A 24,643-nucleotide genomic window follows, 5' to 3' on the forward strand; every position below is an offset into this window, starting at 1 on the left:
TTTTGCCGCGAAAACGCGAAAAATAAGCATCCCATGCATTCCTATGGGATTCCGCAATGCTGTACTAATGCTGCGGTTTTTACCGCCGCGGAATCGCTTCGCGGTAAAAACCGCAGCATGCTCATTAATTTGCGGAATCGCGGCGAGCCCGCACCCATAGGAATGCATTGTTCCGCTTACTTTCCGCATGTGGCTGTGCAAACCATGCGGAAAGTAAGCAGAACAATTGCGGATGGTACCCACAGTCCGGAGGAGAGGAGACTGTCCTCCGGGCTTTGGGTACCATATCCCTGTAAAAAATAGAATTTAAAAATAAAAAATATTGTTATTCTCACCCTCCGATGTCCCGCGCAGTCTTCCCGCTTCTCTTCACGCTCTCGTTCCCAGTAGTCCTTTGCGAAAATGCCCGCGATGGCGTCCATTCTCGCGGGATCGCGAAGTCTCGCGGTCATTCGCGCGACGTCCGCGAATTACCGCGAGACGTCGCGATCCCGCGAGAACTGACATCATCGCGGGCATTTTCGCAAAGGATTACTGGGAACGGATGCGCGGGACGTCGGAGGGTAAGAATAACACCATTTTTTATTTTTTTTTACATTCTATAGAATCATAGAATCATAGAATCATAGAATCGTAGAGTTGGAAGGGACCTCCTGGGTCATCTGGTCCAACCCCCTGCTCAAAGCAGGATTCGCTAAATCATCCCAGTTAGATGTCTGTCCAGCCTCTGTTTGAAGACTTCCATTGAAGGAGAACTCACCACTTCTCGTGGCAGCCTGTTCCACTCATTGATCACTCTAACTGTCAAAAAGTTTTTTCTAATATCTAATCTGTGTTTCCTCCCATTCAGCTTCATCCCATTGCTTCTAGTCTTTCATTGTGCAAATGAGAATAAAGTTGATCCTTCTACAATGTGACAGCCCTTTAGATATTTGTAGACAGCTATTAAGTCTCCTCTCAGTCTTCTCTTTTGCAAACTAAACATTCCCAAATCCTGCAACCTTTCCTCATAAGACAGGGTTTGCAGACCGGTCACCATTCTGGTCGCTCTTTTCTGAACTTGCTCCAGTTTGTTGATGTCTTTTTTAAAATGTGGTGCCCAAAATTGGACACAATATTCCAGATGAGGTCTGACCAAATAGGAGTAGAGGGAAATAATTACTTCACGTGATCTAGACTGTATGCTTCTGTTAATACATCCTAGAATTGCATTTGCCTTTTTTGCTGCTGCATCACACTGTTGACTCATATTCAGTCTGTGATCTATTAGTATACCCAAGTCTTTTTCACATGTGCTGTCACTTAGCCCTATTCCTCCCATTCTATATATGCTTTTTTCATTTTTATTGCCCAGATGTAGTACTTTGCATTTCTCCCTGTTAAAAACCATTCTGTTAGTTGCTGCCCACTTCTCCAGTTTATTTAAATCTTTTTGAATCCTCTCTCTCTCTTCTCTAGTATTAGCTATCCCTCCTTGCTTTGTGTCATCAGCAAATTTAATCAGTTTACCCTCAATTCCTTCATCTAAATCGTTGATAAAGATGTTGAACAATACAGGGCCCAGGACAGAGCCCTGTGGTACCCCACTTGAGACATTCTTCCAACTGGATGGGCAGCCATTTACGACCACTCTTTGGGTCCGATCACTAAGCCAGTTATGAATCCACCTAACAGTTGCCTTGTCCATTCCATACTTAGTCATTTTTTCAATAAGGATTGTATGAGAGACTTTGTCAAATGCTTTGCTGAAGTCAAGATATACTATATCTACAGCATTTCCTTGATCCACCCAATCAGTAATACCATCATAGAAGGAAATTAAATTAGTCTGACATGACTTATTAGTTACAAACCCATGCTGACTCTGTTTAATCACTTCATTCTTATCCAGGTATTGACATACATGTTGTTTAATAATTTGTTCAAAGATCTTTCCTGGTATAGAAGTCAGACTCACCGGCCTATAGTTGCCTGGGTCCACCTTCTTCCCCTTTTCGAAGATAGGAACAACATTTGCTCTTCTCCAGTCTTCTGGCACTTCTCCTGTTCTCCAAGAATTTTCAAAGATTATGGAGAGGGGTTCAAAAATTTCTTCTGCTATCTCCTTCAGTACTCTGGGGTGTAATTCATCTGGACCTGGAGACTTGAATACATTTAGGTTAGCTAAGTGTTTCCTCACTATCTTTCTGTTTATAGATATCCTGGATTCTTCTATTCCCTTAATAGGACAGTGAATAACAGTTGATGTTACATTTCCTTTCTGAGAGAAAACAGATGCAAAATAGGAATTTAAAAGTTCAGCCTTCTCAACATCCTGTCTTACCATTTCATCATTTTCATCCTGTAAAAATCCTATAGCATCTTTGACTTTTCTTTTACTTTTGACATATCCCCAAAATCCTTTATTATTGCTTTTGACATCTCTTGCAAGCCTCAATTCATTTTCAGCTTTAGCTAATCTGATTTGTGCCTTGCAGGTTCTGCAGACAGCATTATATTCTTCTTTAGATATGCCTCCTTCTTTCCATTTTATAAACATTTTTTTCTTCCTTTTTAGCATGTGCTTAAGTTCTGTGTTCATCCATCCTGGTTTCCTTAAATGCTTCCTATTCTTCCCTCTTTTCGGAATTGTTAACAACTGTGCTTTGAGAATTTCATTTTTCAAGATTTCCCATCCTTCCTGGACATTTTTGTCTTTAAGGATATCCAGCCATTGGATCCCTCCAATTCTCTTTCTGAATCCCTTAAAATCTGCCTTTCTGAAATCTAACCTTGACGTCTGAGTCTTCACAGGTCTTCCGCCTCTAGTTATCCAAAATTCTAAAATAGCATGGTCGCTACCTCCTAGGGTCCCAGCCACTTTTACCTCCTCAACCATTTCCTCCCTGTTTATAAGGATTAGATCCAAGGTAGCAGTTCCCCTTGTTTTCTCCCTTACCTTTTGGAAGATAAAGTTGTCAGCAAGAGAGGATAAGAATTTCCTTGACCTGTTAGTTTTGCCTGAGAGAGATTCCCAACAAATGTCTGGATAGTTGAAATCTCCCATGACAACTATGTCATATTTTTTGGAGAACTTGGCCATTTGATGCATAAAGAGTTCATCCATATCTTCAGCTTGCACAGGCGGCCTGTAGTAAATGCCTACAATGGTGTCCTTTCCATTGTTCTGTCCTTGTATTCTTACCCAAACAGTTTCCACAGAACTCCCAGTCTCTGAAGCTTCAATCTCTGTGCAGATATACGCATTTCTAACATACAATGCGACACCCCCTCCTCGTTTATCAAGTCTGTTTCTTGCAAATAAGTTGTATCCTTCTAGTTTTGTATTCCAATCATGCGTATTGTCCCACCAAGTTTCAGTGATTCCAATGACATCATATTTCTTTTCCTGTGTTAGTAGTTCCAATTCTCCTTGTTTGTTGCCCATGCTTTGTGCATTAGTATAGAAACATTTTAGTTTGTGATTGGTTTCTCTTTCTCCAATATTTTTTTTAATTAGATTCTTTCGTCTTTGTTCTTCCTTTCCACTTCTAATAGCAGAGTTCTCAGTAGCATTTGTCAGGTGTATGGCTTTTTCTGGTCTTTTGCTTCCCTTCCCATGTTGTTCTAGTTTAAAGCTCTCCTTACAAGTGTAGCAAGGCGACTTCCAAATACCTGCTTTCCAGTCTTCGTAAGGTGCACCCCATCTCTAGCAAGTAGTCCATCGTATAAGTAGTTCACTCCGTGATCCAGAAATCCAAATCGTTGCTGACGGCACCATCGACTTAGCCAGTTGTTCACCTGCAGAATCTTATTCCACCTCCTTGTTCCATGGCCATCCACTGGGAGGATGGAAGAGAAGACCACCTGCGCTCCCAGTTCTTTCACTTTCTTGCCTAAGTCTTCAAAGTCTCTGCAGATGGTTTCCAGGTCGTTTCTTGCGGTGTCATTTGTCCCCACATGTAGTAGTAGGAATGGGTAGTCATCTGTAGGTCTGAAGAGTCCTGATATCCTGTCAGACACATCTTTAATTTTTGCACCTGGAAGACAGCACATTTCTCTTGAAGTTATATCCGGTCTGCAGATAGTGGCCTCTGTTCCTCTCAACAGGGAATCCCCCATGACCACCACTCTCCGTTTCTTCTTCACAACATTTTTCTTTCTCCATCCAGGAGGACTCTGAAGGCGTACAAGGTTGCTGTTTGTTGGCAAAGTCTTATCCTGATGTATTTCTTCATCGTTTTCCTGCGTGAGAGCCTGGTACTGGTTTCTGAGCAGTATGGGTGCTGACTGCCTCCTGATCCTCCTGCTTCTCTGGGTCACATGTCTCCATTCCTCTGTTTCTTCAGGTGCACTTCGAATTTCTTCTCTTTCTGTAACATGAAGAGATAATTCTGCTCTGTCCAAGAACTCTTCACCTTCCTTAATGATCTTCAACGTAGCTAACCTCTCTTCGAGATTTTGCAACTTTTCCTCCAACAGGGTCACAAGCTTGCATTTGTGGCATGTGAAGTTTGGCTTTTCCACTGGTAAATCTGTGAACATGTAGCAAGAAATGCAGCTCACCAAATGGCTCCTGGCCTCTTCCATCTTGAGATTTCTTAAAAAGATGAAAGATGAGCCAAAATATCGGCGCGCGGTTTCTCCGATTTCCTCTTTTCAGCTGCAACGGCCAAAACCCAGTGATCGTTGAGCTCGCTGAGACTCTTCACTTATCCCAGAAGGCACTGGGAATATGCAAATGATCTCCTCAAGACTCTTCCCCTGGTTTCTCCGATTTCCTCTTTTCAGCTGCAACGGCCAAAACCCAGTGATCGTTGAGCTCGCTGAGACTCTTCACTTATCCCAGAAGGCACTGGGAATATGCAAATGATCTCCTCAAGACTCTTCCCCTGGTTTCTCCGATTTCCTCTTTTCAGCTGCAACGGCCAAAACCCAGTGATCGTTGAGCTCGCGGAGACTCTTCACTTATCCCAGAAGGCACTGGGAATATGCAAATGATCTCCTCAAGACTCTTCCCCTGGTTTCTCCGATTTCCTCTTTTCAGCTGCAACGGCCAAAACCCAGTGATCATTGAGCTCGCGGAGACTCTTCACTTATCCCAGAAGGCACTGGGAATATGCAAATGATCTCCTCAAGACTCTTCCCCTGCATAGGCGGCCTCAGTAGTAAAAAGTTGGTCACACTTGTCAAACACTATGTTTGACGAGTGTGACCAACCTGTCAATCAGTTCTCCAAGCGATGCTACAGATCTTTTGGAGAACGCTAGCATTTTGCAAGCTAATTACGCTTGCAAAATGCTAGTTTTTCCGCGGGAAAATCGTGGGAATTTAAAATGCGATTTTCCCGCGGACTGGAATTCCGGAATTCTCACGGTAATTTCCGCGAGAGTTCTGGTACGTGTGCACTTAGCCTAAAGACCAGGGTATCGCGCACAGAGACTGCAGACTGTGAGTACGTGAGGCCGGGTACTGCAGTGACAGCAAAGGTGCGTTCTGATCCCTGTGGAAAGACTGAGACCCGTGCAGGGGAGGAGGCCTGTATAGAGACGGAGGCCAGAGCATAGACCGTATTCCTTGACTATGTGAAGCTGGAGCCTGCAGTGACAGATGAGGTGTGTCCTCCTGACCCCCGTGTGAAGTCTGTGTAAAGTGCAAAGACAGCAGCTAGTGTGGCGCCCCTCAGGTTCAGTTGCCACAGAGGTACTGCACCTCCTCCTGAGGTGTGGTGCCCCACCAACCAGGTAAGTTGGAAGCTCCTGACCACATTCCAACCCCTGCACCCATCATCACAAAGTAGTGTAGCAAAGCCACATTGCGGCTCCCTGCTTGGAGTGTAGCAGATCCCTGCTTGGAACATGAAACATGCTGGGAGGCGGGTGGAGTTAGAATACATAAAAGAGTGGGAAGGTTTAGAAGTGGAGTTCAGCTCAGTTGAGGAGTGAAGATCCCTGGGAGAGGGATGGAGAAAGGAGGTGCCGCAGCAGATCTCAGTGACCTGGGTCTGCTGGCACGGGAAAGGAAAGAAGGAGAAAGACATTGAACAGAAACCTGATCTTCCATGGGAAGGAAAGATTAGTACGGAATGTAGGAGTAAAAGGGAACAGAGGACGTGGGTTAGAAGAGAACCCTGCCTAGAAGTTCTAAGCACAAGGCCGGGGCCCGGTCCCCGAGGTTGTATGGATACTAAGGGTCCTACAGCAGACACCGTTGGAGTAGTGGGCTGTAAATGCACTACTCCCATCTAAGACTGGGGGGCATAACAGCAACTTGGATAGTGAGCCGGGACTCAGGAGTAAGGAGTCCCCGAAGCAGGCTACAGCTGTCTGCCGTACAAGTATAGTTCTTGGGAACATCTGTCAGGAGGAACTCCAGTGTAACTCAGTAGTAGGAGTACTTCAGACCAAAGGCGCTATAAGAGGAGACGTTCAGAAAGGCACATGTTGGCGGAGTGTTGGAAGGGAGCATTCCATCTGACCTGGAGGTTGACTGAGTCCCTGACCCGGAGGACACAGCACGGAGGCAGGCACCTGTGTGTACTACAGTCTGTGAGTAAAGTTTTGGAACTGCAAGCCCTGGTGTCCTCCATTTATTCCTGCGCCAACACGCCCGGTACCGCTACATCTGGGTACCCGCTTCTACACTGCCTGCGCCTCGCCTCTACCCGTACATCTACACTGCCCTGGGACTACAGGTGGCGTCATGAACTATTCATTCAAACAATTACATTTCACCATGTCAATTCCCCCATTACTTGGGTGCCCAGGGCCACGGACCGGGTCACCGCCGCTGTGACACATCTCGTTGACACCGGCCCCGTTCCGCGTACCCCACAGCCTTGGGAGGGCGACCCACTAGTGCAAAGACAGCAGCTAGTGTGGAGACAGCAGCACGTACAGAGACAGTGATCCGTGCAGGTACTGTGACCCCCGCGCGTAGCTCCAGTACCCGCGGTGCTGGTGCAGAGCCCCTGATTCCTGCTGAGAGATCTAACAGGGGATGGAGTGTTGTTTCCCCTAGGAGAGGCTGTTGTGCTTAGACAAAAGACTCAGAGCAGAGGGGACCCCGTTTGCCCAGTACCCCCTCTGCCTCCAGCATTAACCCTTGATTCCCCAGTGGAGGAATGTAAAGACACAGAGTACAGAAAGACTACAGATGACAAGCGCTGCTGGTGATTCGGCACCAACGTGGAAGAAGAGTGACCCTTCAATGAAGACCCCTTCAGACCGGATAAGTTCATCCATAGGAAAACTACTCTTTATATTGTTTAGTACTGTTGATGCTTTTTGCCTGCTTACATTACTCTCTCATAATATTCACATTTGCACTGTTAATTTTATCAGTGTTGTCCCCTGTAAATAAACCTCCCTTTAACTGTTGGTCTGCACCTTATTACATGTAACTCATACATACTCTCCACTCCTGGGTCTGAAACTGGCGAATCCCAGCAGCATATAATGCGTGAGCTGGGGGGATTCATGAGTCTGCAGTCACACAGATTGACTGCAGACTTATCGGTTTTGGCCAGACAACCCCTCTAAGTGACAGCCACCCTCTTACAAATGTTATGGCTTTTTGCCACTGAAATCCTTCCCTAACTTATATCCTGAACAGACCAGGACTGTGTTAATCCTGACTGATTGCAAAGGGTTACCATGAAGTCCTCAAACACACCATTTGTTTGTCTAATTGCTTTTTAACTTGCCTGTGTCAAGGTGATATTTATTGTGCTTTGAAATTGCATTTTATCGTGTATGACTAGTCAAGGGTGAGCATACGGCAGCAACGGCTGCTGATACATAGGTAACCGGCATGCCTGTACAGCACAGGTTTGTATACTGTGCAGTAATTGTGAGGTCCATCAACCTCTGAAATGGAAGAAGCATAAAACTAGATAAGGTATGACAGATTCACATCTAGAATTATGTTTCCCTTTACAGAAAAAAGGAACAGTAAAATGGAATTCATGCAGGAAACCGAACCGTCATAGCATTTGAATCTGTGTCTGTGAATTTGTGTCCAAGTTGGGGTGGTTTTACAATAATCGAGTCCATGCGACTACCAGCTATACTCCTTACATGCTATTGTTTGGGCAAAGCGGGCGAGAAGTCACTGAACTGGAGATAGATTCGGTGGACCTCTGTCTAGTCAGAAGTCCAAGTGCCTGGGTCCGAGAACCGGCACCGACTTCAGACGGTAAGGAAGTTGGTTGAACAGAAGTTTCAGGAAGTGGAATATTCAAGTCGATCCCCGATGTCTGGTGGACAACTTCATCCAGGAGACCGTGTGTTAGGACTGAGCGGACCAATTCTGGGATTCCCCCTAAGGGCAAAGACACTCTAGCGATTAATAAATCGGTCCGATTTTGATGCAGGAGAGTCGGACAAGTGTAATGCAATTGTCATGTGAGTGTCATGTGTTTTTTATGCGAGTACAATCCGAATTTTAACATCTAGCATCGATTTACATCAGAATGCAGTAAATTCTTACTGTTTGGGTAGTTGAATGTTTTTGGATTCTTTTGCAATGAGTCTCTCTGTCTCAATCTTTGCTATCTTGATTTGTTCTTAACACAATCTATTTTTTCTTTATCATTGTTTAATGCGTCAGACTCATCACGATACTCTTGCTTTTGCTCTCTAAACACCTATTTTTATAGTTTTTTTGCGGCCCTTACAGCTCTATTTAGTCATAGTCGTTGCTATCTTGAATTTGTTCCAGGTGTGTTTGCTTGCTCTGTTTCTGACTTCTAATCTTGCTGGTGACCTTGGATTTGTTGTAACTATTCATGTGAATTATGTCTTCTGCTTTTGGCGCTCTCTGACTTCATGTATCTAAACCTGGACTTGGCCCCTGACTATCCATTTGTTGTACTCCATGGTTATGACATACCCTCCTGGCATTTGACCCCGGACTGTTACTTGACCGCTCCTTTGTCTTATTGTGTACTACGAGCTCTCCTAGTATCTGACCATGGACCTCCTGACTACCCTGTCTCATGACTTGCCCCTGAGTAGTAACTCAGTATCACACCAATCACACTTATTTTCTAGTCCCATTGCTCTCATTTTATGTTCCAACCTTTTATGTGTACCCATATCAAACATCTTTGAAAAGTCAGGATAGACAACAGTAGCAGCCTTACCCTAGTTCGGTCTGGAGCTTACCTCCTCATAGAAGCTAAGACTTGCCTGATAGGATCAATCACTCTTAAACCCATGGTGATGTTGGGTCATGGAATTATTCTTATTGAGATACTCCGAGATAGCATCTCCTAGAAAACCCTAAAAGATATTCCCACAGTAAAGGTTAAACTTACTCGCCTATAATTCCTAAGCTCAGTTTTTGTTTCCTTTTTGAATATTGGCACCACATTTGTTATGTTTCAGTCCTGAGGTACAGACCCTTTTATTACAGAATCTGTGAATATGAAAAATAACAGTCTGTCTAATATAGTACTGAATTCCTGCAGTACTCGGGAGCTGTATGACATAGAGGCCAGGGGATTCTGTACTTCCCGCTGGTTAAGCAGGTGACATTTAATGGAAATTTTATGGTATCCCTAATCATGTCATCTGTCATTGGATTTTTTGAATAAATGCTAAAGAGAAAAAGTTTAGCATATTGGCCTTTCCCTCATTCTCTTCCTCCATTTCACCCAGGTTATAATTTTTGAGTTTCTTACTGTTTATGTAGTTGAAGAATGTTTTTGGATTCTTTTGGAATGAGTCTCAATCTTTGCTGTCTTGATTTGCTCTTAACACAATCTATTTTTTTCTTTATCATTATTTAATGCGTCAGACTCATCACGATACTCTTGCTTTTGTTCTCTTAACACTTATTTTTATCGTTTTTTGCGCCCCTTAAAGCTCTATTTAGTCATAGTTGTTTTCTGCTGTTTCTAGCTTGTCTATTTCCATAAGTCTACACCAGCAAGCTAGAAAAATACCAGAAATAAAACTAATCTACTTTATTCAAAATTAGATTTAAAAAGGACTTAGTCCATTCATAAAAAATGTACATGTACAAAAAGACAAACACTTACAAGAAAAAACCGCTCTGTCAGATGCGGTAAGACCAAACTTTTAAACACCTTACCGGTATACCCTTAGTGTCGTTATCCAACTATACATAGACACCCCCTCAGGGTATCCACTTAGTGTAAATTTCTTTTGAGAAATCACACTCTCATGGTGCTAGAAAAATGTCTTTTACAGATCCATTGTTCTTTATGTGCCACTTCTGTGTAACATACATAATCATCACTAACAATGATCCTGGACAAATTTCGTAGTAACAGCCTTATTTCAATGATCACCTAAAAATAAAGAATGGCATAATATACAGTCTGTAATTATGAAACCAGGGTGTGAACCTAGACATTCCTCTTTAGATCATGCAGTTCACCACCTTTACAGATTTTTTATGTCATCTAGTATATCATGGAAAGATCTCACCCAAATCTTTACATTCATGGGTTCCTCCATGTGACGCTCCCTTCTCCCTACGCGTTTCACCAACCAGATCATCAGGGGAGTACTGAGTACAGCGTTATGCCTACATGAGAAAAATGCCATCACTGGGCTGTTCATTTACCCGCTTTTTATAGCATGCACTCTTCAGTGTGTTCCCGCCTCATAAAGATGGGCGGGTGTATGCCCGTGACCACTTCCTGTTTCTGTGTCACTGTGTTTACTAACCCATATGCAATGAGATGTGAGCCCCGGAGGACAAGCTCCATTGTGCCCCACGTAAAACCAGATACCTGTATAGGGGTTAAAGGGTAGTGTGGTTACTCAGGAGGGAATCCAAAGGAGTTATACTTCTCTAATGGGTTATTCCCCCCCTTTTTTTGTTTGTCTAAACACGGAGTTAAAACCTTAGGAATAAAAATAGAATAGGATAAAGAGAAGATAAGAAGTCTCTTCTGGAAGGTAGATGTATCGAGTCTGAGTCAAGTACTGTACATTGTCTTGAGTGATCGCTCGGGATAGTTGAGAGGATTTTTTAGGGGTTACTTAATGGAGTTTAATATTTTCAGTATCCTAAAAGTCCCAAAACTGGATAGTAAATATTGAAATATGCCCAAAATGACTGTGAAATCTATTCCTGTACAAGGGTAAGATTTATACCCACATGTATATTTGAGGATTGGATAGTGAGCATTTCAGTTATAATTGGTGACTACAATGTGAAGTATTTATATGCCATTCATTATCTGATGGCGGTAGATATCAATCATAACTATATGTGGGTATAGATTGATATTGATCGGCTAAAAAACACTAAAGCCCCTATGCATCATCGTTTTGTAAAATAATACTAATCCCATTCATTTGACAGATGAGAAAGAACTGTTAATAGATGTGCATGTTAAGGGTATATAAATTTATAAGTGCTCCCACAAGATAATCCTGTGATAGGAGGGACTTTTGTGCATTTATAAATTATAGCTTGCAAAGAAGCGGCTGTTTATGGAGTGCGCAGGCGCGGTAAGGGACTTGCGTGCATTAAGAAGTTAAAGCCTGCAAAGAAGCGGCTATGGTTGGGAGTGCGCAGGCGCGGTAATTCCCCTGATGTTGATATAATGATGGAAGTGAATAGGCGCCGTGACGTAAGAAAGAGGGTTGGACGTGACAAAGAAGAATGCGCATGCGCTAAAGAAAGGTGACGTCAGTGCGTTACTATGCAACCCGAAAAGAGTGCGCACGATCATGTGTTTTAAATGGAGGTCGATGTAATCGCATACTACTAATATGCTATGTGAGTAAGTGAGTAAGTGATGTGAAGGAATATATGAGTAACGGGCTTGTCACTATAGTGACACAGAAACAGGAAGTGGTCACGGGCATACACCCGCCCATCTTTATGAGGCGGGAACACACTGAAGAGTGCATGCTATAAAAAGCGGGTAAATGAACAGCCCAGTGATGGCATTTTTCTCATGTAGGCATAACGCTGTACTCAGTACTCCCCTGATGATCTGGTTGGTGAAACGAGTAGGGAGAAGGGAGCGTCACATGGAGGAACCCATGAATGTAAAGATTTGGGTGAGATCTTTCCATGATATACTAGATGACATAAAAAATCTGTAAAGGTGGTGAACTGCATGATCTAAAGAGGAATGTCTAGGTTCACACCCTGGTTTCATAATTACAGACTGTATATTATGCCATTCTTTATTTTTAGGTGATCATTGAAATAAGGCTGTTACTACGAAATTTGTCCAGGATCATTGTTAGTGATGATTATGTATGTTACACAGAAGTGGCACATAAAGAACAATGGATCTGTAAAAGACATTTTTCTAGCACCATGAGAGTGTGATTTCTCAAAAGAAATTTACACTAAGCGGATACCCTGAGGGGGTGTCTATGTATAGTTGGATAACGACACTAAGGGTATACCGGTAAGGTGTTTAAAAGTTTGGTCTTACCGCATCTGACAGAGCGGTTTTTTCTTGTAAGTGTTTGTCTTTTTGTACATGTACATTTTTTATGAATGGACTAAGTCCTTTTTAAATCTAATTTTGAATAAAGTAGATTAGTTTTATTTCTGGTATTTTTCTAGCTTGCTGGTGTAGATTTAGTCTTCTAGCTAGTAGATCACTCGCTGTTAACCGTCTTGATACAGGCAATGGCAGGTTTCTTGACTACAGGCATTGATACAAACATATGGATTACAGAGGCCAAAGAGGTATTCTCTGATAAGGTGTTTACACAAAAAAGATATACTCCGACATATAGTGCAGCTTTTAAGGAACTTGATAAAATTTATAGAGATCAGATAGCCTCATGGTGGGAGGTTCAGAGTTTAGAAAATTACATACGATCAGGTATTGTACCTCGTCATCTGAGGATTACCCTCACCCCAGGGTTTAGGTATAGGAGCACGTCCTTACTCACTAAGTGGGAGAAGGAAGCAACAGAGAGTTCGATCAGATTTATGAGACTCCTCTTAGAGGAAGAAAAAAGTAATCTTAATAAACTTACAGAATCCCTGAGAGATCAGATTGAGATCACGAAAAAGTACTCGGGTGAGTCTGATTTTACGGTAAAAGAGGTCAATTTACAGAATACTCTAGAGAAATTTCAGTATCATCTGAAAGAGAAGAAACATAAGTTGTATAATAGGGATCTCCAAGAATTCAGAGATAACAAAGCCTACTCAGTACAAGTGGTCAGAAATAACAGACCAGCAGAAACTGATATATCCTCATCTGAGGCAGAATTTTCTGACACTGAGAGTAGATCTAGGCATTTCAGAGGTAGAGGAAGAGGAGGACAAAGGGGTAAATTTAATAGAGGCTCCCATAAGAGGTCACCGAAGAGGGATTTTTTAGATCTAAGCTATCCATTAAGGAACCGCCTAAATCCCCACAGCGGACCAGAGGGCCAGAGGTAATTAACCTGTCCCAACGCCCCCTAACTGAAACTGAGATGTGTGTACTTAGTAAAGGCCTGTCGTTTGTACCAACATCAGACATAGACATTTTTGAAACTGTAAAAGATCTACATCTGTTCGCCCGTAAGCTAAAATGGAAAAAGCATTTCTCTAAACAAGATCAGAGGTTTTCACAAGAGTTGGGTATTTCTGAAGAGTTATTACAAGATGTACGGTTTCTGTTTCACCTGGGGGATGTTGATCCTAACCTTAAAGGTGAGGGTCCATTTACAGATCTAAAGAAAAAGAGTACGGGTATGCCCCCTCCCACAGGTGATGTCAACTCAATTGATATTTTTGTTAATCTTGTTACAAATGATTTGATGAAATCAGGAGATCTTTTAAATTCAAGGTCATATAACTTAGGGAAAGAAGAGATGGAAAGTCTAAAGAGACTTGAAAATGACAGCAGTATTACTATTAAAAGCTCCGACAAAGGAGGGAATATAGTTGTCATGGATACATCTAATTATAAGAACATGTGCCTTTCTATATTAGAGGATAAGTTGAGTTATGAGAAGCTATCATCAAACCCTGTAGTGAGCCTATCTGACGCTCTTAAGACACTAGTCAATGAAGGCCTGGACTCTGAGGTTATTGACAAAAAAGAAAAAGATTTCTTGATTCCCTTGCATCCTACTATGGCGACGTTTTATTGTCTCCCGAAAATCCATAAGGGTATGACCCCTCTGAAAGGTCGACCTATAGTGGCAGGTATCAATAGTGTGACTCAGAATTTGGGAATGTATATAGATCGGATTCTAAGACCATTTGTAATGAATTTGAGCTCGTATATTAGAGATACAGGCGATCTTCTATGTAAACTAGATGGCATATACCTTGAGAAAGACATGATTTTTGGGAGTATAGATGTGGAGGCTTTGTACTCCTCGATACCCCATAAAAAAGGCCTGATGGCCGTGGAATACTATCTTAAGTCCCGAGGACGTTTCTTTGTGAAACATAATGATTTTGTTTTAAAGGCTTTGAAATTCTGCCTTACAAATAATGTCTTTCTCTTTGGGAATAAGTACTTCCACCAGCTCAGGGGCACTGCAATGGGTTGCCCTTGTGCGCCCACTTATGCAAATTTGCTCCTGGGCTGGTGGGAGGAAAAAATTGTGTTCAATGACACGAATTCTCGACATGATAGCGTAGCCCTATGGCTACGCTATATTGATGATATTTTCGTGATTTGGAAAAATACAGAATCTGAGTTTATCTCCTTTGTTAATGACCTCAATTGCAATGATTTAGGCCTGAGATTTACGTACGAGGTACATGCATCAGAAATGAGATTTTTAGATGTGCTCGTCAAAAAGGGAATTGATGGAACTTTAGAAACGAGCAATTATAGGAAACCAACAGCTACTAACTCACTTTTAAGATGGGAGAGTAGTCACCCCCTTCCACAAAAAAGAGGGATACCCAAAGGACAATATTTGAGGTTACGCCGTAATTGCTCGAACCCTCAGAAATTTAAAGAACAAGCTGATGATATGAGGGAAAGGTTTCAGGAGAGAGGATACCCAGATCATGTTTTAAGGGCCGCTTATGAGGAATCTATAAAAAGAGATCGTAAAGAACTATTAAGGAAAGTAGAAAGAAAAGAAGACAAAGAGGTCACACGTTTCATTACTAGGTTTTCGAATGGATCAGTAAAATTTAAAGAAATTTTAGAAAGACATTGGCCAATTCTCAAAATGGATATGGATATAGAGAAAATTTTAGGTTCTAAACCACAAGTAACATACAAAAAGAACAAATCTATAAAAGATAGACTAATGCACAGTCACTTTAGAGAGACTCAAGCACGTACCTGGCTAGAAGGAGAGGTAAAAGGCTGCTATAGGTGCGGTAACTGTATTGCATGTCAGTCAGTAACACAAGGGAAAACCTTTAGGAGTACGAACAACAAGAAAGTTTATACCATCAGACAGTTTATAAATTGTCGAACTACTGGAGTGATTTATAAGGCAACGTGCATATGTGGGATTGAATATATAGGGAAAACAAGAAGGGAATTCAGGAAGAGAATACGCGAACATGTTGGTGATGTGGTGAACCAAAGAGATACAGCTATAGCAAACCACATCAATAGGATACATCAGGGTGATCATAGCAAAATTCAATTTGTTGGGATCGAGAAAGTTCCTTACCCCCATAGAGGGGGAGATTGGGACAAAGCGATCCTACAAAGGGAATGTAGATGGATTTTCTGGCTGAGAACACTCCAACCAACAGGCCTGAATGACCAACTATCTTTTACGGCTTTTTTGTAATTTACTAACCCATATGCAATGAGATGTGAGCCCCGGAGGACAAGCTCCATTGTGCCCCACGTAAAACCAGATCCCTGTATAGGGGTTAAAGGGTAGTGTGGTTACTCAGGAGGGAATCCAAAGGAGTTATACTTCTCTAATGGGTTATTCCCCCCCTTTTTTTGTTTGTCTAAACACGGAGTTAAAACCTTAGGAATAAAAATAGAATAGGATAAAGAGAAGATAAGAAGTCTCTTCTGGAAGGTAGATGTATCGAGTCTGAGTCAAGTACTGTACATTGTCTTGAGTGATCGCTCGGGATAGTTGAGAGGATTTTTTAGGGGTTACTTAATGGAGTTTAATATTTTCAGTATCCTAAAAGTCCCAAAACTGGATAGTAAATATTGAAATATGCCCAAAATGACTGTGAAATCTATTCCTGTACAAGGGTAAGATTTATACCCACATGTATATTTGAGGATTGGATAGTGAGCATTTCAGTTATAATTGGTGACTACAATGTGAAGTATTTATATGCCATTCATTATCTGATGGCGGTAGATATCAATCATAACTATATGTGGGTATAGATTGATATTGATCGGCTAAAAAACACTAAAGCCCCTATGCATCATCGTTTTGTAAAATAATACTAATCCCATTCATTTGACAGATGAGAAAGAACTGTTAATAGATGTGCATGTTAAGGGTATATAAATTTATAAGTGCTCCCACAAGATAATCCTGTGATAGGAGGGACTTTTGTGCATTTATAAATTATAGCTTGCAAAGAAGCGGCTGTTTATGGAGTGCGCAGGCGCGGTAAGGGACTTGCGTGCATTAAGAAGTTAAAGCCTGCAAAGAAGCGGCTATGGTTGGGAGTGCGCAGGCGCGGTAATTCCCCTGATGTTGATATAATGATGGAAGTGAATAGGCGCCGTGACGTAAGAAAGAGGGTTGGACGTGACAAAGAAGAATGCGCATGCGCTAAAGAAAGGTGACGTCAGTGCGTTACTATGCAACCCGAAAAGAGTGCGCACGATCATGTGTTTTAAATGGAGGTCGATGTAATCGCATACTACTAATATGCTATGTGAGTAAGTGAGTAAGTGATGTGAAGGAATATATGAGTAACGGGCTTGTCACTATAGTGACACAGAAACAGGAAGTGGTCACGGGCATACACCCGCCCATCTTTATGAGGCGGGAACACACTGAAGAGTGCATGCTATAAAAAGCGGGTAAATGAACAGCCCAGTGATGGCATTTTTCTCATGTAGGCATAACGCTGTACTCAGTACTCCCCTGATGATCTGATCTGGTTGGTGAAACGCGTAGGGAGAAGGGAGCGTCACATGGAGGAACCCATGAATGTAAAGATTTGGGTGAGATCTTTCCATGATATACTAGATGACATAAAAAATCTGTAAAGGTGGTGAACTGCATGATCTAAAGAGGAATGTCTAGGTTCACACCCTGGTTTCATAATTACAGACTGTATATTATGCCATTCTTTATTTTTAGGTGATCATTGAAATAAGGCTGTTACTACGAAATTTGTCCAGGATCATTGTTAGTGATGATTATGTATGTTACACAGAAGTGGCACATAAAGAACAATGGATCTGTAAAAGACATTTTTCTAGCACCATGAGAGTGTGATTTCTCAAAAGAAATTTACACTAAGCGGATACCCTGAGGGGGTGTCTATGTATAGTTGGATAACGACACTAAGGGTATACCGGTAAGGTGTTTAAAAGTTTGGTCTTACCGCATCTGACAGAGCGGTTTTTTCTTGTAAGTGTTTGTCTTTTTGTACATGTACATTTTTTATGAATGGACTAAGTCCTTTTTAAATCTAATTTTGAATAAAGTAGATTAGTTTTATTTCTGGTATTTTTCTAGCTTGCTGGTGTAGATTTAGTCTTCTAGCTAGTAGATCACTCGCTGTTAACCCTATTTCCATAAGGTATACAGTCATAGCCGAAAGTGTTGGCACCCTTAAAATTGTTCCAGAAAATTAAGTATTTCTCCCAGAACATTATTGCAATTACACATGTTTTGTTATACACGTTTATTTCCTTTGTGTGCATTGGAGCAACGCAAAAAAATGTTAAAAAACGCAGCAAAAAATATTCAAATTGGACATAATTTCACACAAAACCCCTAAAACGGGCCAGGCAAAATTGTTGCCCCTCCCACTCAACGTAATATTTGGTTTAACACCCTTTGAAATAAATGACTGCAATCAATTGCTGCGTTGGAGCCACGGAGGTCAATATGTGTTCTGGTACGCTAGCCGAAACCTCATGAACAAGGGATCATCCCACTGAACACCCGCTTTCCTTTCCCCATGGGCGTAATACTACTAAGACAACACAGGGTGAGGATAAAACAGTGTGGCAATACTTTATTGAACCACAAAACAGGCAAATAACACGTAGAACAGTCCCAGCACAATACCCAAGATGGTGCAAAATTACAGTGTCTTACCCTTCCGTTGACTCGCCGAGATAAGAGCAGCTGTGAATTCAGAGCTTCAAGGGACAACTACCATACCTGTGGAATGCACAGAGAGGAGGTAATGACAAGCTTAGGAAGCTGACAGTCCATTGAGACACAAGGCTAGGTGGCCGCAGGGTCACAACGTGGCTTCTCCGTACATATTCATGGAGCCAGGTGATCGGTGGGACCAATTCCTGGCTTTCCCATACATATTCAGGGGCTCATTTGACCAGTGGGTCCAAATACTGACTACCCCAAATGTATCCATTGTTCAGTGATTGTCAATGGAGCAGATATGCATTCTTTCAGCCAGGGCCATGGTCCCCTAAGCTGGCATCATGTAGAATGTCAAATCTGTGTCCCTTGTAATGGAGCCATGATCTGGCAACTATACTGTAGAGTGTTTCTGGCTGTGGTTTTGTAAAGAGCCTCTGGATTTCTAGATGTCTTGGATGTCTGGATATATATGTTACAGAGGCGCATATCCTCTTTCTATAGGTAACAACTGTCCTTCAAGCCAGCATCCAGAGGTCAAAAGATAGATATGATGAGGTAAACTTGCATTACTTACCTGTTGTGCTCGTTGTTGTTCATCCCTGGCACACAGCGTCACAGACCTCTCCTGCCGGGGATTCAGCTATCACTCTTGACATCACATCAACTCTGTTCTGACGATGGGGCGTGGCTTCCGACATTCTGATTGACAGTCGGCTCCCCCAGTTAGGCAGCGGGAATCCCGCTATTAATCAGAATGACATCGAAGTCCCGCTCTGTTATCAGAGTGGAGTGAAAAAGAAGCTACCGCTCTGTCGATGTGACGTCAGCAAAGGCAGCTGAATCACCAGATGGAGTGGTCTGTGACCGTTGTGTGCCGGCGATGAACAGCACTATGCACAACAGGCAGGTAGGTAGCAATTATCTTCATGTTAGTTCTTAGGCACATGTTTTGTTTTTCATAAAGTTCCAAATATCCCCTTTCTCTCCACAGGTGTGCAATGGGATTTAGATCCGGACTCATTGCTGGCCACTTCAGAACTCTCTAGCGCTTTTTCAATCCATTTCTGGGTGCTTCTTGAAGTATGTTTTGGATTATTGTCCTGCTAGAAGACCCATGACCTAGAACGCAAACCTAGCTTTCTGACACTGGGCACTACATTGCGACCCAAAATCCTTTGATAATCTTCAGATTTCTTGACGTCTTGCATACAGTCAAGGCACTTCGTGCCGTAGGCAGCAAAATGACCCCAAACCATCTTTGAACCTCTACCATATTTGACTGTAGGTATTGCATTCTTTTTTTTGTAGGTCTCATTCCATTTTTGGTAAACAGTAGAATAATGTGCTTTACCAAACAGCTTCATCTTTGTCTCTGCTGTCCATAAGATGCTTTCTTGGAAGAATTTTGGCTTACTCACGTTGTTACTCATTACACATGTTGGCAAACTGCAGTGTATCTTTTTATGTCTCTGTATCAACAGTAGTGTCCTCCTGGGTCTTCTGCAATAGCATTTCATTTAATTTGAATGTCGACTGATAGTTCTCTCTGACACTGATGCACCCTGAGCCTGCAGGTCAGCTTGAATTTTTTGGGAACTTGATTGAGGCTGCATATCCACCATCCGGACTGTCTTGCATTGAAACCTTTCATCAATTGTTCTCCAGGGAGATTATCTACATTGCCATGGATTGTAAACGTCTTCATTATGTTGCGCACCATGGACAAAGGAACATGAAGCTCTCTGAACATGGACTTGTAACCTTGAAATTGTTGATATTTTTCAGCAATTTTGGTTCTCAAGTACTCAGAGAGTTCTCTTCTCCTCTCTCTGTACTCCATGGCACACACAGACACACAATGAAAGACATGGGACTGACTATATGGGTTTTCCATGGCCAAACGTATAGATAGAGATGAGTAGAACAGGGCCTTTAGGGCAGGGATGTCAAACTCCAATACACAGAGGGCAAAAATTAAAAACTTGCACAAAGTTGCGGGCCAACCTTGATATTTATTAAAAACATGTCTACAATTGAGGAAGTTTCACCTTATCATTCCTTATAGAATAATGGGTCCCACTTAGTCCTCCATACAAAATAATGGGCCCTACATAGTCCTCCATGTAGTGTAATGGCCTCATATAGTTCTCCACATAAAATAATTGTCCCGTCATAAAAATTAAAAATAAAATACCTCTACCCCAGTCCCCAGCTGCTCTGATCTCTGCAGCGTGTCTTCTGCAGCTCTTCACTACTCGACACAGTGGGCACAAAATAGTGGCAACATCGAGCCCACTACATTGAGATGTCAAATCCAGAGGGAGAATGATAGAGGGACTGTCAGATGATGGGCCCCCTCTTCCATAATTGCTTCATCTGAATCGGCATCCAGGATGCCGATACAGTTGAAAGTACAATGACGGGGGCAGTGCCAGCATCACAAGCCAAATATAATCACTCTGCAGGCCAAATTTGGCCCATGGGCCAGAGTTTGACATGCGTGCTTTAGGGACACCAACCAAGAGACGGCAGGAGATAGTGTGGGAATTGGAGACACTAAATGTGTGGTTAGTGACAAGATCTTTAATACCAAAGGATGAGAGAATCTGCAGTAGGAGGGAGCGGTCAAGTAAGTCAAAGGTGAAGGACAGATCAAGGAGGAGGAGTACACAGTATTGTCTGTTGGGTTTGGTGATTAGCAAGTCATTTGTAACTATGGTACTTAGGACTATTTCAGTAGAGTACTGCACACTACTTATACCATTCATTTGTACTATTTTCCCTCTTTGGCAATTTTCGTAGGCTGGTTTCACATTTGCATTCAGGAGGGCTGCGGATGGCTGCCTACTTCCTCCTTTCTTCCTATCTTTAACATTTGGTACGCAGAGACATGCGTTGTATGCGATCGCCGCACACGTCAAATCGCCGCATGCGGACGCATCCGCATACAACGCATGTCTCTGTGTACCCAATGTTAAAGCTAGGTACGCAAGGAAACACAGGACACATACAGAAGTAGGCGGAGCTTCAGGGAGGAAGAAAGGAGGAAGTAGGCAGTCATCCGCAGCCCTCCTGAACGGAAATGTGAACCTAGCCTTAATCTACTGGTTTAAGGGTATGTGCACACGTTGAGGATTGCTGTGCGGAATTTTCTGCGTGGAATCTGCATCTCTTGGCAGAATCTGCAGGTAAAAATCTGCGTGTTTTTTATGCGGATTTCCTGCGGATTTATTGCAGATTTATTGTGGATTTTGTGCTGATTTGGCATGCATTTTTATACCTGCGGATTCCTATAATGGAATGGGTGTAAAAATGCTGTGGAATCCGCAGTAACCCACAGTGTTTCCGTGCAGATTTTTCCGCAGCATGTGCACAGCAAATTTTTTCCCTATAGATTAACATTGTAAATCGCTTGCGAATCTGCAGCAAATCCAAAACATGTGCACATACCCTTATTGTGGTCTTTAACCCCTTCCTGCCATCCGACGTACTATCCCGTCCACGGTACCCGGGCCCGTATGACCGGGGACGGGATAGTACGTCGGCGCGATCAGCGGCGCCCACGTGGTGAGCGCCGCTGATCGCGGCTGGGTGTCAGCTGATTATCACAGCTGACACCCGGCACAATGTGTCAGGGGCGGTCACGGACCTCCCCCGACACGTTAACCCCTTGCAAACCGCGATCAAACACGATCGCGGTGTACCGGGGGTTAAAGGGAAGCATCGGCAGGGAGGGGGCTCCCTCCGTGCTTCCCTGAGCCCCCCACGGCAGCGCAATGTGCAGCGCTGCTGCGGGGGACTCCCTTCCTCCAGGCCCCCGAATCTAAGATGGCGAAGGGGGCCTTCGGGGGCCTGCGGAAGCTGGCTTCCTCAGTGCCTGCAAAGCGCAGGCATGAGGAAGCCTTCTGCAGTGCCTGTGTCAGATCGCTGATCTGTCACAGTGATCTGTGATGTGACAGATCAGCGATCTGTCACAGGACAGTGATGTCCCACCTGGGACTATTTAATAAAGTAAAAAAAAAAATAAAAAAAAGTGTAAAAATAATTAAAAAAAATCGCCAAATAAATTAGAAAAAAAAAAAAAAATATTCCCCCAATAAATCCATTTTTTGGAAATAATAAAAAAAACAAAACAATAAAAGTACACATATTAGGTATCGCCGCGTCCGTAACGACCCGCCCTATAAAACTGTCCCATTAGTTAACCCCTTTAGCGAACCCCTTAAAAAATAAAAATAAAAAACGAAGCAAAAAATAATGATTTATTATCATACCGCCAAACAAAAAGTGTAATAACGCGCGATCAAAAAGACGCATATAAATAGCCATGGTACCGCTGAAAACGTCATCTTGTCCCGCAAAAAACGAGCCACCACACAGCATCATCAGCGAAAAAATAAAAAAGTTATAGCTCGCTGAATAAAGCGATGCAAAAATAATTATTTTTTATATAAAATAGTTTTCATTGCATAAAACCGACAAAAACATAAAAAACGACCTAAATGAGGTATCGCTGTAACCGTACTGACCCGAAGAATAAAACCGCTTTATCAATTTTACCGCACGCGGAACGGTGTAAACGCACCCCCCCAAAAGAAATTCATGAAACGCTGGTTTTTGTTCATTCTGCGTCCCAAAAATCGGAATAAAAAGCGATCAAAAAATTTCACGTGACCGAAAATGGTACCAATAAAAATGTCAACTTGTCCCACAAAAAATAAGACCTCACATGACTCTGTGGGTCAAAATACGGAAAAATTATAGCTCTCAATATGTGGTGATGCAAAAACTATTTTTACAATAAAAAGCGTCTTTTAGCGTGCGACAGCCGCCAAACATAAAAACCGCCATAAATAGTAAATCAAACCCCCCGTTATCACCCCCTTAGTTAGGGAAAAATAATAACATTAAAAAAATGTATTTATTTCCATTTTTCCATTAGGGTTAGGGCTAGTGTTAGGGCTAGGGGTGTGTTGGGGTAGGGTTAGGGTTAGGGTAGGGTTAGGGCTAGGGCTAGGGTTAGGGTTAGGGCTAGGGTTAGGGTCAGGGCTAGGGTTAGGGTTAGGGGCGTGTTGGGGTTCGGGTTGGAGGTAGAATTGGGGGTTTCCACTGTTTGGGCACATCAGGGGCTCTCCAAATGCAACATGGCGTCTGATCTCAATTCCAGCCAATTATGAGTTGAAAAAGTCAAATGGTGCTCCTTCCATTCCAAGCTCTGCTATGTGCCCAAACAGTGTTTTACTCCCACATGTAGGGTATCAGCCTACTCAGGACAAATTGCAAAACAATTTTTGGGGTCCAATTTCTCCTGTTACCCTTAGGAAAATAAAAAATTGGGGGCAAAAATATCATTTTTGTGGAAAAAAATGATTTTTTTATTTTCACGTCCGAGTGTTATAAACTTCTGTGAAGCACTTGGGGGTTCAAAGTGCTCACCACACATCTAGATAAGTTCCGTGGGGGGTCTAGTGTCCAAAATGGGGTCACTTGTGGGGAGTTTCAATAGTTTAGGTACATCAGGGGCTCTCCAAACGCACATGACACCCGCAGACCATTCCATCAAAGTCTGCATTCCAAAACGTCACTGCTTCCCTTCCGAGCCCCGACGTGTGTCCATACAGTAGTTTTCTCCCACATATGGGGTGTCAGCGTACTCAGGACAAATTGGACAACAACTTTTGGGGTCCAATTTCTCCTGTTACCCTTGGGAAAATGAAAAAATTGGGGACTAATTGATCATGTTTGTGGAAAAAATACGATTTTTTTATTTTCATGCCCTGGCATTATAAACTTCTGTGAAGCCCTTGGGGGTTCAAAGTGCTCACCTCACATCTAGATACGTTCCTTAGTGGGTCTAGTTTTCAAAATGGGGTCATTTGTGGGGGGTTTCCACTGTTTAGGTACATTAGGGGCTCTCCAAAGGCAACATGACACCCGCAGACCATTCCATCAAAGTCTGCATTCCAAAACGTCACTACTTCCCTTCCGAGCCCCAACGTGTGCCCATACAGTAGTTTTCTCCCACATATGGGGTATCAGCATACTCAGGACAAATTGGACAACAACTTTTGGGGTCCAATTTCTCCTGGTACCCTTGGGAAAATAAAAAAATGGTGACTAAAAGATCATGTTTGTGGAAAAAATACGAATTTTTTATTTTCACGCCCGGGCGTTGTAAACTTCTGTGAAGCACTGGGGGGTTCAAAGTGCTCACCACACATCTAGATAAGTTCCTTGGGGGGTCTAGTATACAAAATGGTGTCATTTGTGGGGGGTTTCCACTGTTTAGGTACATTAGGGGCTCTCCAAAGGCAACATGACACCCGCAGACCATTCCATCAAAGTCTGCATTCCAAAACGTCACTACTTCCCTTCCGAGCCCCGACGTGTGCCCATACAGTAGTTTTCTCCCACATATGGGGTATCAGCATACTCAGGACAAATTGGACAACAACTTT

Source organism: Dendrobates tinctorius, unplaced genomic scaffold, assembly GCF_039654945.1.
Source record: "Dendrobates tinctorius isolate UK_male_01 unplaced genomic scaffold, ASM3965494v1 ptg000049l, whole genome shotgun sequence".
NCBI classification, from domain to species: Eukaryota; Metazoa; Chordata; class Amphibia; order Anura; family Dendrobatidae; genus Dendrobates; species Dendrobates tinctorius.